Source organism: Sciurus carolinensis, chromosome X (assembly GCF_902686445.1).
Source record: "Sciurus carolinensis chromosome X, mSciCar1.2, whole genome shotgun sequence".
NCBI classification, from domain to species: domain Eukaryota; kingdom Metazoa; phylum Chordata; class Mammalia; order Rodentia; family Sciuridae; genus Sciurus; species Sciurus carolinensis.
The window spans coordinates 101,813,733-101,832,267 of record NC_062232.1 but is presented as its reverse complement, the minus strand read 5'-3'; the positions used below and the strand labels follow the sequence as shown (position 1 = coordinate 101,832,267).

The 18,535-nt window shown below is 34.0% G+C and overlaps 1 non-coding gene across 1 annotated transcript; it reads left to right on the top strand.

The window, feature by feature from the left end:
• Nucleotides 1-15,372: 15,372 nt before the first annotated feature.
• On the top strand, nt 15,373-15,446 carry Trnai-uau (transfer RNA isoleucine (anticodon UAU)). The gene has a single exon. It is a non-coding gene; the product is annotated as a tRNA-Ile (tRNA).
• Nucleotides 15,447-18,535: the final 3,089 nt, after the last annotated feature.

The window sequence follows — 18,535 nt, the reverse complement described above, 5'->3', positions numbered from 1 at the left end:
CCTTGGGAGAGTGTGTGGCCCTGCTGACACCTTGATTTTGAACTTGAAAACTTGAAACCTCCAGAACATCCTTCTTTTGTTTTAAGCCACATAATTTGTGGTAGTTTCCTTCAGCAGTTTAGTAAACTAATGTGGGGTGTGACCATTTCCTTGGAGACTTCATTATAGACAGTTTTTTTTTTTCTGAGTTGAAAGCTGGAGTATGAAGACAGAAACAGCTCTAACTCATGACCACTAAAAATATTAAAGAAAAACATCCTGGGTTTAAAAAAAAATAATCAGTTTCTCAGAGTGAAGATTAGAGTATAATCCTCTCACATATCCAGCAGAAGAGGCAAAAAAAATAGTCATTTAGAAACAACTGGAGAATTCTGTTTGGCCTAAGAAGGCCTGTCCTCAAGGAAACTATTTCAGGTTCCTCCCAGTTAGCCAAGCGATTGTTGGGGTAAACAATTGATATACTACAGTATACTGTGTTGTGAAGCTAGGTGTTTTATAGGTAATGGGTATTAAAGGCACATTTGACCTACAATATTTTTAACTTATGATGGGTCTATCAGGGCATAATGTACAATGGGTTTCATGGGACATAACCTCATCATAAGACAAGGAGAATCTGCATATTTTAGAATATGAGGGTTTATATTAGTCACTTTTTCATTACTATAATGCAACAATATAATGCAATACTATTTTATAATGTTAGGAAGGCTAACATTATAAAAAATAAAACGTGGTTTATTTAGTTAATAGCTTTGGAGTCTGAAAGTCCAGACTGAATGATGCAAGCTCTGGTGTAGGTCCCATAATAAATAGTAGAGCATGTGCCAGTAAAGCAAGGAAGTCAGAGATAAACTGGGTGGGGCCAGCTCAGGCCTTTATAACAACCTTCCAAGAACTAACCAGAGACCTGTGAGAAATACCTTAATCTTCCCCAGGGCACCACCCTCAAAGACTTAAAGATCTCCCACTATGATCCATTTCTTAATGATTGAAAACCTCCCAAAACCTCAATGAGGACCAAGCCTCTAACACATTAACTTTGGAGGGATTAACAACATTCAAACAATACCAATGTTTGATATCGTTTTTCCATGACTATTTACTAAAAAGATCATCCTTTCCCAATGGTGACATTGTCAAAGATTACTTGGCCATATATGTGTTGAATTATTTCAGGGATCTGTTTCATTGGTCAATGTGTCTGTTTTTAAGTCACTACTATATGGTTTCAATTGCTATAGCTTATAATATAGTTTGAAATGGGAAAGTGTGATCCCTAGCTTTGTTGTTTCTCAAGATTACTTTGACTACTTGTGGTCTTTTGTGGTTCCACATGAATTTTAGATTTATTTCTATTATGTGAAAAATGCCAAAAAACTTTGATAGAGGGCGAGGAAGATAGCTCAGTTGGTAGAGTGCTTGCCTTGCAAGCATAAGGCCCTGGGTTCAATCCCCAGAACCGAAAAAAAAGAAAAAAAATTTTTGATGGAAATTGCATTGAATCTATATATCATTTTGTGTATTATGGTTCTTTTAATAGTGCCAATTCTTCTACTGAATGAACATGGAGATCCTTCCTTTATTTCTGTTTTTTCATTATGTCTTACAGATTTCACTGTATGGAAGTTTCACATTCTTGGTTGCAATCATTCTTAAGAATTTCATTCTTTTTTGAGGCTATAATAAATGAGATTGTTTTCTTAATCTCTTTTTCAGATACTATATTATTCTTTGACATTTTTCTTGGCAATGATTTTTAGATAAGGCACAAAAAGAACAGGCAAAAAAAGCAAAAATAAGTAGTACTATATCAAACTAAAAATATTCTGTACAGCAAAGGAAATAATCCACAAAAATGATAATACAACCTATAGAATGGGAGAAAATATTTACAATCCATATATGTGACAAAAGATTAATATCCAAAAATATGAGGAACACTTATGCCTCAAAAGCAAACAAACATCAAATAACCCAGTTAGAAAATGGTCTAATGACCAGAAGAGGAATTTTTCCAAAGAAGATAACCAAGTGGTCAATAGGTATATGAAAAGGTACTTCACATCACTCATGTAAGTCACAGCCACTATGAAATTTCATCTCACACTTGTTAGGATGGCTATTATCATAAAGATAAGATGGAATGTTTGTGAGTGTGTAGATAAAAGGGAACCCTAATACATTGTTTGTAGGGATATAAATCCATACAGCCATTAAGGAAATTACTTTGAAAATTAAAAAGAGAACATCTGTAATGCCCACTTGTAGGTATATATCCAGTGAAGTGAAATAAGTATTTTGATAAGATATCTGCATCTCCATGCTCATTGCAGCATTATTTAAAATAGCCAAGATAGGACATGTCTATCAATGCATGAATAGATGCGGAAAATGTTGCTTATATATCCCCAATGAAATATCATTCAGTCATTTAAAAAGAAGGAAAGCCTACCATTTATCAAAAGGATGAAACTGGAAAGCATTTAAATAGAAAGCCAGATAAATAAACCAAATACCGTATTATTTTACTTAAAGATGAAATCTAAAAGTTGAACTCATAGAGCAAAGAGTAAACCAGTTATTGCCAGGAATTGAGACATGGGAGAAGTGGGGAGATGTTGGTCAAAGGGTATGAAATTTTAGTTGTAAGATAAATAAGTTCTGGGAATCTAAGGTACAGCATGTTAACTATGTTTAACTCCATATTATTTATTGAAACTTTCTAAGGGAGAAGATCTTATATATCATCACCCCACAAATGCACACAAACACAATGGAAACTATGTATGATAATGGATGCACTAATTAATTTGTAGTACTAATTTCACAACATGAATGTATATCAACCATCATATTGTGCACCTTGAATATGTACCATTTTGTCAAATATACTTCAATAAGACTGCAGTGCAAAACTATTTCACCAAAACCTAACCCATTGAGGTTTTACCAGAGTGTAATTGAGGTCATGGAGGGAAAATATTCAACTAGAGGCCCCACTAACATTTCTGTCTCATCTAAAGAGCAGAAATCTTCCTATAATAAAAGACTGAGGCCTAATCATTGAACCATAGACACTTTCAGTTCAGACTTTATGGCTTTTTTTATAAATTAAATAAAAATGGATCATAGACTTAAATGTAAAATGCAAAACTATAAAACTTCTAGAATATAACTGTCATGACTGAATTGTGTCCTTTAAAACTCATATGTTAAAGCTCTAACAGGAACCAATTCACTCAAGTCTAGAGGTTAGGAGTCTGAAATCAAGGTTTGGGCAGGGCCACACTCTCTCTGAAGGCCCTAAGGAAGATACTTGGGTTGCCTCTTCTAATATGTAGTGGTTTCGAACAATCCTTAGCATTCCTTGACTGGTAGTAACATAACTTCAATCTGTGCCTCTCTCTTTCCATGACCTTTTTTTACCATATTAGTGTCCAGTTCTCCCTCTCCTTTATTTTATAAACATACTGGTCATTTGACAAGTTTCTACCCTAATCCAGTATGGACTTATCTTAATTTGATTACATGTGCAAAGACCCTGTTTCAAAATAAAGTTACATGCACAGGTATCAGGAGTAAAGACTTCAACATATCTTTTAGGGAGATATACAATTCAATCCACAACCAATTTAGACTTAATTTTATTTAAAGAAAATAAACTTCGTGACATTTTCTAAAACTCCCACACTTGTAGAAAAAGACATATCACTATAGGAGTTAAAACACTGTTAAGTAACTCTCATGTTGAATAAGAAACCAAAATAGCAACAATTAGATCATTAGACATGAAAACGTATGGGGTATAGCTGTCTTGATGTTCTTAATTATACCTCCAAACTTGTGTTTTAGAGGTGAATACCCAAGGGAAAAAAGACCAGGGACATGAACAGAGGAGATGTGTACGATATGCATATCTCTTAGTCTTCCTTGCTACCTCATTTGCATATTCCACTTCTGGAAAACTATGAACACAAATTTCAGCAGATCCATGATATGTGAAGTTCAGGAGGACTCCAAGTGAGAATAAACTAAGTGTATTCCACTTATGCCTAAGTAAGCAATGAAGTTGCCAGTGTCAAGAGACCTTGCTTTTGGTTTCAACTAGAATTTACCTCAAATGCTAAAAAAAAGACAATGTCATTCTAAGAAACACAAACAATCAAGGAACTCTGTCATGTCTTTACCTACTCACGTTACTTCCTTATATTAGCTATATACCTTGAAAATGATAAAATACAAGAAAAAGGAAAGATAAAGTAATCTTTGTCACACTGTTCCCTATGTGGTGGCACAGTGGCCATAAGTAGCATCTGAAGAATGTTAACATATAAAAACGAGAAATAAGCTGGGCATGGTGGTGATGGTGGTGCATGCCTCTACTCCTAGTGTCTTGGAAGCCTGGGGCAGAATGATCACAAGTTCAAAGTCAGTCTCAGAAATTTAGCAATTTAGTGAAGCCCTAAGCAACTTAGTGAGACCCTGTCTCATAAGAAAGAATAAAAAGAACTGGGTATGCGGCTCAGTAGTAAAGTGCCTCTGGGTTCAATTCCTGGTACAAAAAATAAAAGGTTCATTTTTGTCCAGTGTTTCTATTATTGTGTTAAAATGAAATGTGTGTGTATGCATAATCTACAGAATACAAGTTGTGTAATTTCAGGGATTTTAAATATGAGTTAAATGGGCTACATTTGCATTTCAAACTGACATTTTATAGAACAAAGATGAGCAGCAAAATTTGTTATGTTAATACTTCAAGATTTTAATTCTTCTATGCTTAGAATAAAATTATCCTTTGAATACAGGATGTCCCCCAAATGCTCATGTGGTGAAGGGTTGGTCCCTAATGCAGTAATGTTTAGAGGTGGGGCTTTTGGGATATAATTGGAACATAAGGGCTCTAAGTTCCTCAAGGGGTTAATCCAACAAGACTAATACCGATGTAGGCAGCTGACCATGAACTGAAGCCTCTGAATCTATGGCCCCAAATAAACTTTCTTTTTTTCCTTTAAGGTGTTTTCCTCAGGTATTTTTGACATAGTAAATAAAAAATCCCCCATGAGAGATAAGAAAGGGACTTGTCTCTCTGTGTATGCATAATCACAGGAGAGGATGGGATGAAAGAAAAAGGTACATATCTAGTATTAATTAAAAAATATACATATTGAACTTTGGGCATTCCAAACTCACTTTGTCTACTTGCTCCCAGAATTTTAGTGTTTAGGTTTGTATATGAAAGTTATATAATCACATAACTTGTCTATAGAGAATTGAAAGCACTACAAAGAAAAGATATTTGTGAGTTCTCCTAACTTCCTAACTGAAAATCTGGATTACTATACAATTAATGTATATTGAAGTTCACTGTTTATAAATCCCTGTTCGCAGACAATGCTTTTGAGAAATTATTTATTGTTTTACTACTAAATGTAAACTCTCAGTGACAGATTCTAAGAAGTTTTGAATATTCTCCAATGTGAAATACACCTGCTGTTCCCAAAATAAATTTAAAAAACAAGAGAAAAAGAAAATGAAAACAGAAAACACAGGAAACATATAAAATGTTTAAAAAGTTAATAATTATCTTCAGAAAACAGTCTTTGAAATAAAAAGAGCATCCCCTTTTAAAAGGGAAGAATCACAGAAAAATAAAGAGTAATTGGAAATTAAAAAATAAACTTGAGATTTTAAAGAATACAAATAATGGGAGGAAAAAATTCAAGGAAAATTTCTTGAAATTTAAACACCTATGACCACAACAAGAAAAGTCATACAATGAGAGAGATGAGACATTTTTAATTGAAGGATTAATACAGTAAGTACAACATCCTCTTAAAACTACCTTGTTAAAATAATAAGTAAATAGAAAAATTTTTTAAATAAATAAAATGGGGCTGGGATTGTGACTCAGTGGTAGAGCGCTTGTGTAGCATGCATGAGGCACTGGGTTTGTTTCTTAGCACCACATAAAAATAAAGAAATAAAGGTTCACCAATGACTAATAAAAATATTTTTAAAAATTTAAAAAATAAAATATAAAACTTTCACAGACATAATTAATATTAATCTCCTAAGGGAAAGAACCAATGAAGTATTAACAAAGTTGGGAAATACCTATACCAAAAAACAATACTGTGGAATTTCAGACAACTAGCTGTAAAAGAGATCATTCGAAAAGGAATTTGGAAGCAGAATGGTTATTTGAACAGAGTATGCAAGAGCTCTGGGACAACATATGAATTTTTTTTTATCTCCAAAATCTAGCACTCACTATTCTTCATAGGGTTGGTGGATACCCACCCCTGAAGTTAATTTGGACATAAAGGAGAGACTATAACACAGATCTGCTGAAAACTGTTCCATGTGAGGTGTGGTCTGCCAGTTGGTAGAGGAGAGAAGTGAAGGATGTGTCCATTTAAAATTGACAGTTTTACACAAGGGTTGGTGTATGCCTTTAATCCCAGTGGCAGAGGAAGGAGGCTGAGGCAGGAGAATCATGAGTTCAAAGCCAGCCTCAGCAACTTATTGAGGCCCTAAGCAACTCAGTGTGACCCTGCTAAATAAAACATAAAAAGAAGTGGGATGTGGCTCAGCTGTTGAGCGCCCCTGGGTTCAATCACTGGAACAAAATAAAATCAAATAAAATGGGCAGTTTGATTTCAGTGTCAGAGTGAGACAAAATGTTTGTGGTTTTGACAGGGAGCAGAGTCCAAGAGCAACACAGCAAGGTCTGGTAGAAAGTTTGGTACCCACATCTCCCTCACCCCAGCACAAAGTCTGTAGCCCAGCCACCTCTACCATGTTTACAAACACTTGGAAGATTTACCACCAAGATCTGGAAACTTGCCATATCCCTGAGCACGCTGACTGAGGGTTTGAGAACTGGGGTTCAAAGTCAGGATTGTTCCACAGGGTTGGTGGGTGACTCTTACTATAGCCAAGCTCCCATATGTAGGTATTAAAAAAAAAAAACAGGAGTTGAGAGTAATTTACTTTTGTAGCTGACAACTCTCCTTCTTTTAGGGAGGAAGTCAAGGTGGAGTTCAGCCTACACAATCAATGACATAGTTGGCCTGATTGGACTGAAGCTGAGAAGGAACACACTGAACTGTAGTTTCTTCCCACATAACCCCCATAGCTAGTGCATTCTACATTTACAAGTCCCAGAATGGAGTGTCTACATGTTGATTACCTCAGAAAGAAAAAAAAAATCTTACTTTTGTTTTTTGCGTGTGTTTCTGAGTTTATGTAATATTTTAATTGTTTTATTATTTACATTATAAAATTATTTTCATTTTCATATTCATTCCCATCATTTCTCTTCTCATTCCTTCTTATTTCTCTCTTGTCTCTCCACTAATTTTTTTCATTCTCATTCTTTTTCTCCTATACATTTTAGCATTGTTTTCACTATCATTAATACTTGATTTTTGAACCTGTTCTGAATTATTATTTCTCCTTTCATTTCTTTCATTAGGGAAGTTGTAGAGATAATTTTTAATACTTTTTAGTAATATGTAACATTAGTATATATTTTGACATAATCATAAAAGTACAGAATATAATTTGTTATACTTTAGTCTCCAGCACTTCCCTCTTCCTATGTTCTCCCTACCCCTCCCCTCCTTCTGCTGTACTGATCTTTCTGCAATTTATTTATAGTTTATTTTATAAGTAGTATCTTATGCATATACTTCATGTTGGGATTCACTGTATTAAGGTCCAGATGTGAGGTGTCCCCCAAAAGCTCATGGTGTGAGATAATGTAGAAGGTTTGGAGGAGAAATGATTGGGTTATAGCCTTAACCTAATCAGTGAATTAATCCCTGAGTGGCAACTGGATGCAGGTGGGGTATGGCTGGTGGAAGTGGTTCACAGGGGGTGGGGTTATGGGGTATATATTTTGTATCTGGAGGAGTCTTTCTCTCTGTTTCCTGATCACCATATGAGTTGCTTCCCTTCACTATACTCTCCTGCCATGATGTCCTGCCTCAACTAGAGTCCTAAGGAATGGAGCTTGTTGTCTATGGATTGAGACCTCTGAAACCATGAGCTCCCAAATAAACTTTACCCCCTCTCCAGTTGTGCTGGTTGGGCCACTTAGTCACGGCAGCAAAAAGACTGACTAAACACTGTGGTATAATCATGTATGTGCATACGAAAGTTTGGTCAGATTCATTCCACTTTCCTTCCCTTTTCCTGTCCTTCCTCCTCCTTCCAGCACTCCACTTAATCTAATCTACTGATCTTTCCTCTATTTGGATGAAAATTCCTCTCCTTTTTTTTCTTTCTTTTTTTAAACTTCCCCACCTTATTTTGGATTAGCTTCTGTGTATCAGAAAACATTCAACCTTTGAACTTTTTGAAACTGACTTATTTCACTGAGCATGAGAGTCTCCAGTTGCATTCATTTACCAGCAAATGTCATAATTTCATTCTACTTTATGGCTGAGTAATACTGCATTGTGTGTACCTATTTCATCTATCAGAACTTTAAAAGCCTTCCTTTCAAATTCTGTGATCAAAAATTGTGCATGTATATCACAACTTATTTAAAAAGGGATAAGTTAACCTAAACAGCAATAAAATATTAAGTTCTGAGGATTGATTTTGAAGAAAATATACCAATCAAATTTAAATAAGAGAACAGTTTACGAGAAGTGAAACTAAATTGGATAACTTGATATACATCATTTTTTGGAATGAAAAATGTATATATTACAAAGATTACATTACTACATAGTATTAAAAAATTCAAGGGATTGTGGATAGTTGCAAAAACCTTGGTAAAATAAGTCTAATTTCCTGTATAGCAAAGAAAAACAAGTACAGGGAAACAATATTGAGAATAGTAATAAAATGGGACCTAATTGTTAGATGGTACCTATAAACATCAAATCATTAAAATACTATGATAGAATTAAGGACAAGAATTATATGATCATCTTAAAAGGTGCAGAAAAGGCTTTTGATACATTCCAGGACCCATTCATGTTAAAAACACTGGGTTAGCTAGTTATCTAATGAATTTACCTCAACATTATAAGGGCTATAGATGACAAACCCAAAGTCAACATCATAGTAAACAGAGAGTAACAAAGTATTTACTCTAAAATTAGGGAAAAGACAAGGCTGTCCATTGTCATCACTCCTACTAAATATAATTTCTGAAACTCTAGCCAGAGCAATCAGGCAAGAAAAGGAAATTAAAGGGATTAAATGATCATATATCTAGAAGAACTTGCAAAAAAAAAAAACAAAAGAAAACCCTCCACATATCTAGAAGACTCCGCCCAAAATAAAACTCCAAAGACTTCTAGAGCTATCAATTTCAGCAAAGTATCAGGATACAACATCAAAGTTCATAAATCAATACTTTTCCTATACTCTAACAGTGATTTTGCTGAGAAAGAAATCAGGAAAATTATCACATTCAAAAAAATAAAGTACTTGGGAATTAGTCTAAGTAAGGAGGTGAAAAATCTCTACAATAAAAATTATAGAATCCTGAAGAAAAAAATTGAAGAAGACCTTAGAAGATGGAAAGACTTCCCATATTCTTAGATAGACAAAATTAATATTGCCAAAATGGTCATATTGCTCAAACTGCTAGACAGATTCAATATGAATTCCATTAAAATACCAATGATATTCTACACAGAACTAGTAAAAAACAGTACTAAAATTCATGTTCTAGAATAAAAGACAGAATAGCCAAAGGAATCCTGAGCAAGAAAAGCAACTTGGAGCAATAATTGATCTCAAATTATATTACAGAGTTCTAATAACAAAAAAACAATGTTGTATTTGTATCAAAATAGACAGAAAGACCAATGGAACAGAATAGAAGTTAGGGAGAAATCCACATACTCAAAGCTATCTCTTATTTGACAAAGGTGCCAAAATATATGTTGGAGAAAAGATAACCTTTTTAACAAATAATGCTAGGAAAACTGAATATCCACATGCAGAAGAATGAAATTAGATCCCTATCACTGTACACAAAAATGAAATCAAGGAGGAGCAACGTCCCAGTAATTAGACCAGAAACACTGCCAACTGCTTGAAGAAAACAAAGGATCAACACTCCAGCATGTTGGCAGAGGTACCAACTTCCTTATCAAGACCCTGAAATCTCAAGAAATAAAACCAAGAATCAACAAGTGGGACAATATCAAATTAAAAAGCTTCTGCACAGCAAAGCAACAGGAGCATGAAGAGAGAGCCTACTGAATGGGAGAAAATCTTTGCTGGCTATTCCTCTGATAGGCAATTAATACCCAGACTACAAAATGAACAAATAAACAACAACAAAAAAACTAAAAATGCTTAATGCCAAAAAACCAACCCAATTAATAAATGGAAAAAAAAGTAAGCAAACATTTCTCAAAAGAAGAAAACCAAATGGCCAAATATATATATATATGAAAAATGTTCAACATTCCTAGCAATCACGGAAATTTAAATAAAAAATACAATGAGATTTTATCTCACTCCCATCAGAATGGCAATTATCAAGAATACAAATAATAAATGCTAGAAAGGATGTTGGGGGGAAAGTACATTTATACATTGTTAGTGGGATTGCAGATTAGTGCAATCACTTTGGAAAGCAGTATGGAGTTTCTTCAAAAGACTAGGAATGGAACCACTATATGACTCAGCTATCCCACTCCTTAGTATTTATATAAAATAATTAAAATCAGCATACTATAGATACTATAGTGGTACAGTTACATCAATGTTTTAGCACAGTAACTCACTATAGCCAAGATATAGAATCAGCCCAGTTGCCGATCAATAGTTGAATGGATTAAAACAGTGTGGTATATATACACAATGGAGTTTTACTCAGCTATGAAGAAGAAAGAAATTATGGCATTTGCTGGTAAATGAATGGAACTGGAGAATATCATGGCAAGTGAAATAAGCTAGACTTGAATTTCAAGTGTAGAATGTTTTCTCTCATATGCAGAAGCTAGGGCAAAGCTTTTGCATATGAGAGGGGAAATCAGTGGAGTAGGAGATTAAGAATGTGAGAGGATAGACAGAAAAGGGAGGAAATACAGAATTAATTTAACAAAATTATACTATGTGCATGTATAAATTTATCACAGTGAAATATATATGTGTATGTATGTATATATTCCTTTATATGTATATATACAACCAATTAAAAAAAATATATATATACACTACCAATTAAAAATAAGTGAATACTTTAAATGAAGACCAGTAGAGTAGTGGAAGATGAATAAGAGGAGGGAAGAAGGGGAGGGAAAGGAGGGTACTGAGGACAGAAATAGAGTAAATTAAACTTCATGCATGTATGCTTATTTCAAAATTAATCCAACTATTAAATGTAACTCTAATGCACCAATAAAAACCAAAAAATAAAACAGCATGCTAACCTTACTACAATAGACCCAGTGGTCCAAGAACATGAGTCTTTATTTAATTAAGATTAAACTACCATTCTAGTTCAGAGTATTGAGGAATGTGTTTGATTAGAAAGAAATTAACAGAAACATTTTTGGAGCTTTGGAGCCATAAGGTCTCTCTTCACAATTACTCAACAATGCCAGTGCAGTGCAAAGTAGCCACAGAGAATCTCTAAACAAATGATTGAGGCAATGCTCCAATAAAACATTATTTACAAAACAGCAGGAACCAGGGATGGTAAAAATGTCAGAGTTGGAAATTTCAGGGTCTCCACAATCCAAAGAAACACTAAAAATCTGGCAAAATAGTTAGAGTCAACCTTATTGGCTCTCTGGAAAATAGTCTGTGTTTTCCAGCAACTAAGTGACTGCTTAATGAAGAAAAAGATTAAAACCTAGTAGGAGATCTTTGTAATATTTTAGCTTATTTTTGTTCATTCTCTACCCCAAACCCTTCCCCATCATTGCCACTCTCTAGAAGAAACAGCTTGTATAGCAACATGAGTTTGTGGTTCTGGTTGGAGCAAAGTGGACTTTGTTCTATGCCAGGCACAGTGGTGCACACCTGTAACACCAGTGGCTGAAGAGGCTGAGGCAGAAGGATTGTGTGAGTTCAAAGCCAGTCTCGCTACTTAGGGAGGCCTTAAGTAACTCAGCAAGATTGTCTCTACATAAAATATTTTAAAAGGACTGGGGACGGGGCCAGTACTTCCACCACAAAAAGTGAACTTTGTTCTAAAAGAGCTGGAATTCACATTTACATGCAAAAACTGAATTTAGATTAAAATATTTTAAAATATTAAGCTTTTCATAGAAATTAACATAAAATGTATGCAAGATACAAATATAAAATATATAACTACAGAAGATAATGAAGGGGAAAAACTTCAGGAGATGTTGGGTTTGAAAATGACTTTTCAGATAAAATAACAAAAGACCAATCCATAGAAAATGCTTATATTCTGGACTTCATTAAAACTTAAAAAATTAAAATTCCATTCTGTGAAGTCAGTTTTAGAAGATTGATACAGAAGCCACTGACTATTTGAAAACCACATATCTGATAAACATACATGTATGTTAACAAAGGTCATTTAAAACAACAACAAAACAGACACACATATTAACAAAGCTTATTTAAAAACAACAAAAACAATTGACACCATTAAAAATGAGAAAAATATCTGAACAGATATTTCACCAATGATGATGTATTAATAACAGTAGTGATAGGAAAAGAAACTCAACACCATTTACCATTAGGGAATGGAAAATTAGCAAATATATATTAGTACGCACCTATTAATTAGAATGGCTAAAATTTCAAACTGACACCAACAAATGCTGGATACTACATGGCACAACAACAATAGGTTATGGAATTAAGAAAAGAAAGGGAGGAACCTTAAGTGCATATTGCTAAGTTCAAGAAGTTAGCCTGTAAAAGCTATATATTGTATTTTTCTAACTATATGACATTTTGAAAATGGCAACATTGTGGAGAAAATTAAAAGATCAGTGTTTATCAAGGTGTAGGGAAAGAAGAAGAGTAATGACTGCAGGGAAATTCTAGTCACTAAAATTATTCTCTATTTTATTCTAATGGCAGATGTATGACTTCATTAATTTGTTAAAATCCATAGTTGTACTCCACAGAGAGTAAACCCTAATGTAAACTATGGATTTTTAAAATAATTATATATCAATTTTATTAGTAGTTATAACAAACGTACTGCATTAATGAAAGATGCTATGAATAGAGAAAACTGTGGGGTGTTTGGCAGAAGCAGTATGTGAACTCTGCAGAGTTGGAAAAATAATTTTAAATGAAATCAAAAAAAGCAAAAAATTAAGGTATCATTGACATAATCTATTATCTTAAAGTTCAACATTTTGTACATAAAAAGATATCAGAGATAAGACAAACAGAAGAGAAAATAGCATGCCAGTGAGGTTGCATCAACTTATGAGAAATTGTTCTGTAAGAGTGAATCACAGGGTAAAAGCAGAGTAGTTCATATCAAATTATGCCACAGATTACACTTTTAACTCTGACTTTCATGTTTACGAAGGCAAACAAACAGGAACAACTCTTAAAGTAATTCTAAAGCAAGAAAAAATAGGCAGAATCTAGAGGGAATTTGACACTTCAAAGAGGGTAACCACTGAGAATGATCAAATGTTCACATGACTTTTCCCCAAGAACATTCTTCAATACCTTTGCACAGAACAGCTAGAATTCAAACAAAAAGTCACAGTCTTATTGGCCTAAGGAGCAGAGAATAGTGTTTAAAATTGTTAGAGTAATTTCAAATTGTGAGGAAATTATTTTTAAAAGGGAGATAAAAAAAAAGGGCACAAAAATCTGCTTCTAATTTGGTCAAGTTCTTCGCTTACCTCCTGCTCATATTTGGGAGACAGTACAAGAAGTTAAAATGAAAAAGAAAAACATGCTAAAACTTTTGAGAAATTTTGAGCAGAAAATTGAAAATTCTAGGATTTCCTGCTTCTAAAATATATATACATATATAAATATATATGTGAAATATATACATATATATACATATATATAGTTTGAGTCCCACTAAGTTAAAATGCTATGATAAACATCCCAGACTTTGCACTGAAGCCATAAAAGGGCACATATTAGGAGTAAAGTATATGACACAGGATGTTATGGTTTGCATCTTAATGTTCCCCCAAATTGCATGTGTTAATGACTTGTCTCCAAAGCAGCAGTCAGAGGTAGGGCATTTGAAAGGTGATTGCATCATGAAGACTCTGACTTTGTCAATGGATTAATACAGTGATGGATTTATTATTTAATGGACTAGTAGAAGGTAATGGAAACTTAGGAGGTGGGGCCTAGTTGGATGGAGTGGGTCTTGGGTACATGCCTTGAGGAACATATCTCATTCTTGTCCCCTTCCTCTGTCTCCCTCTCTGCTTCTTAGCCCCAATAAGGTAAGTGTTTGCTCCACCATGCCATTCTGCCATGACATTCTGCCTTACCACAGACCCAAAATGATGGACCCAGCTGATCATGGACTGAAACTTCTAAAACCATTAGCCAAAGCAAACCTTACACCCTTTTCTTTTTACATTCTTTATTTTCCTCAAGTATTATGTGACAATAATGGAAAAATGACTAATATACAGGACTAAGGAAAAACTTCCACATACCATAAAACCAAGTCTCTAAAAGCTTAAGATATATGCCAGAAATTTGATTGTCTTCTAAAAATAAGTTAAAATTCAGGGCTTCATAATGTATTATTTACAAAGTCTAATGTACTATGTAAATTAGTAACATTCACTACTAACAAAGATGTAATAAAGAAGGACACAAAAGCCAAACCTTGTTTCTTTGAAAAGATTAACAAACTAGAATATATTCTTTCATGACTAATTGAAAAACTAAAGGCACAAATAAAATTGTGAAGAAAAATGCAACTAAATATAGATTAAGAATATTTTTAAAAGACAGTATACTATTCACAACTTATGCTCATAATTTTTAAAGTTTGAGTTTTATTTGAAATTAATTTACCAAAAATGATCCAAGAGAAATAAATGCTTGAATTGTACCATAATAATTAAGGACATTGAAGCAGAAGTCAAATATTTTTATGCAAATAAAACATCAAGTTCAGATGGATTTACAGATGAGTTCTACCAATTTTTCAATGGCAGATTGCTCTGTTCTTAGAAAAAGTCTTCAAGAAAGTACAGAATTAATAGTCCCAAATTCACTCTATGAGGTAATTATAAACTTGATATAAAACCAGAGAAGGTCAATATGAGAAAATAAAAGTACAGACAAATTTCACTCATGAATATCTTTGCAAAAATTCAAATGAAATTTGAGTGTGAAGAGAATGGTTGGATTTAGCCTCCAAAGATAAAGAAAAGAGGCATTGTGGGGACTGGGGAGGTAGCTCAGTAGGTAGAGTGCTTGCCTTATAAGCATAAGGCCCTGGGTTCGATTCCCAGCACCCCCCAAAAAAAAGGCATTTGTAATACTAAACACTCATTTACCATAAAACCTTCTGGCAAACTAGAATAGAAAGGAATCTTTCTTATCCTGATGAAATATATTTATTAAACCTGATAAAGAATAACAAGAAACTTCATCATAAGTGAAGAAATTTTAAGCAGTACTAAGTTTAAAATACAGAACCAGTCAAATAATATACTTATATTCATATTATGCCAGAGGTTCTACAAAGTAGATTAAGGAAAAGAAGGTAAATAAATAAGGATTGGAAAGGAAGAAATATAATTTCACTATTTACAAATAATATGATTGATTCCTTAAAAATAAAAAGATTATGTTGGTACACTGTTAATATAATTGTGTAATTTAATAAGTGGCTAGATATAAGATCCACCTACAAAAGTCAAATATATTTCTAAACACTACACAAATTATTAGCAGAACAAACTTTAAAGATAAAATATAACTTATATTAGCAAAAACGACTATGTGCCTAAAAGTAAATCTGATGAAAAATTTACAAGATCTGAGGATATAAAAAGTATAAAATTCCACTGAATAATTATGAAAGAAGATTCAAGTAAAAGGATATGGGAAACTTATCATAATAAAGATATCAATCATCTCAATTTATATAGTTATTCAAATTCCAATTATACTAAAAACTGGGTTGTTTGAAGAGCTTAGCAAACTAATTATAAAGAATTACATGGTAGAGTAAAACTGCAAGATTAGCAAACTTGTTCTGAACAAAAAATATTGTAGAAGTATATGTCTGCTGGGTATCATGACATATTTTGAAGATGTAATAATAAAATACTGTGGAACTGGCATGGGCATAGGCAAACTGAACAACAGTGTGAAATCTAGAAACAGACATATTAAAAATTATTAAATTATGTAAAAGAGATAATATAGCAGATAATTCACAAAAAAATCAATTCAATTAGCAAAGGCATAAAAAGTCTTTATTCTTAGACAGGAAATCAATTCTAAATAGATTAAAGATTTATATGTCTGAAGAAAATTTATAGATATCTTAGTAGAAAATATTTCTTTTTTTTATTTTTTTTTATTTTTTTTACGTTTACATAGGGTAATGATGTTTATTTTATTTTTCCCCTCCCCCCCACACCTCCCACCCCTCTTTTCCCTCTACACAGTCCTTCTTTCCTTCATTCTTACCGCTCTCCATAGCCTAACTCTAAACCTAACCCTAAACCTAATGCTAGCCCCTCCCACCCCCCATTATATGTCCTCATCCGCTTATCAGCGAGATCATTCGTCCTTTAGTTTTTTGAGATTGGCTTATCTCACTTAGCATGATATTCTCCAATTTCGACCATTTGCCTACAAATGCCATAATTTTATCATTCTTCATTGCGGAGTAATATTCCATTGTATAAATATGCCACAGTTTCTTTATCCATTCATCAACTGAAGGGCATCTAGGTTGGTTCCACAATCTGGCTATGGTGAATTGAGCAGCAATGAACATTGATGTGGCTGTATCTCTGTAGTATGCTGATTTTAAGTCCTTTGGGTATAGGCCAAGGAGTGAGATAGCTGGGTCAAATGGTGTTTCCATTCCAAGCTTTCTGAGGAATCTCCACACTGCTTTCCAGAGTGGCTGCACTAATTTGCAACCCCACCAGCAATGTATGAGTGTACCTTTCTCCCCACATCCTCGCCAACACCTATTGTTGCTTGTATTCTTGATAATCGCCATTCTAATTGGGGTGAGATGAAATCTTAGGGTAGTTTTGATTTGCATTTCCCTTATTACTAGGGATGTTGAACATTTTTTCATATATCTGTTGATTACTTGTATATCTTCTTCTGTGAAGTGTCTGTTCATTTCCTTACCCATTTGTTGATTGGGTTATTTGTATTCTTGGTGTAGAGTTTTTTGAGTTCTTTATAGATTCTGGAAATTAGCGCTCTATCTGAGGTATGGTTGGCAAAGATATTCTCCCACTCTGTAGGCTCTCTCTTCACATTTCTGATAGTTTCCTTTGCTGAGAGAAAGCTTTTTAGTTTGAATCTATCCCAGTTGTTGATTCTTGCTTTTATTTCTTGTGCTATGGGAGTCCTGTTAAGGAAGTCTGATCCTAAGCCAACAAGTTGAAGATTTGGACCTACGTTTTCTTCTATAAGACGAAGGGTCTCTCGTCTGATTCCGAGGTCCTTGATCCATTTTGAGTTGAGTTTTGTGTAGGGTGAGAGATAGGGGTTTAATTTCATTCTTTTTTTTTTTTTTTTCTTTTTTTTTTTACGTTTACATAGGGTAATGATGTTCTTTTTTTTCCCTTCCCCCCCACCCCTCCCACCCTTTTCCCTTTATACAGTCCTTCTTTCCTTCATTCTTACCGCTCTCCTTAGCCTAACTCTAAACCTAACCCTAAACCTAATGCTAACCCCTCCCACCCCCATTATATGTCCTCATCCGCTTATCAGCGAGATCATTCGTCCTTTAGTTTTTTGAGATTGGCTTATCTCACTTAGCATGATATTCTCCAATTTCGACCATTTGCCTACAAATGCCTTAATTTTATCATTCTTCATTGCAGAGTAATATTCCATTGTATAAATATGCCACAGTTTCTTTATCCATTCATCAACTGAAGGGCATCTAGGTTGGTTCCACAATCTGGCTATGGTGAATTGAGCAGCAATGAACATTGATGTGGCTGTATCTCTGTAGTATGCTGATTTTAAGTCCTTTGGGTATAGACCAAGGAGTGGGATAGCTGGGTCAAATGGTGTTTCCATTCCAAGCTTTCTGAGGAATCTCCACACTGCTTTCCAGAGTGGCTGCACTAATTTGCAACCCCACCAGCAATGTATGAGTGTTCCTTTTTCACCACATCCTCGCCAACACCTATTGTTGCCTGTGTTCTTGATAATCGCCATTCTAATTGGGGTGAGATGAAATCTTAGGGTAGTTTTGATTTGCATTTCTCTTATTACTAGGGATGTTGAACATTTTTTCATATATCTGTTGATTACTTGTATATCTTCTTCTGTGAATTGTCTGTTCATTTCCTTAGCCCATTTGTTGATTGGATTATTTGTATTCTTCGTGTAGAGTTTT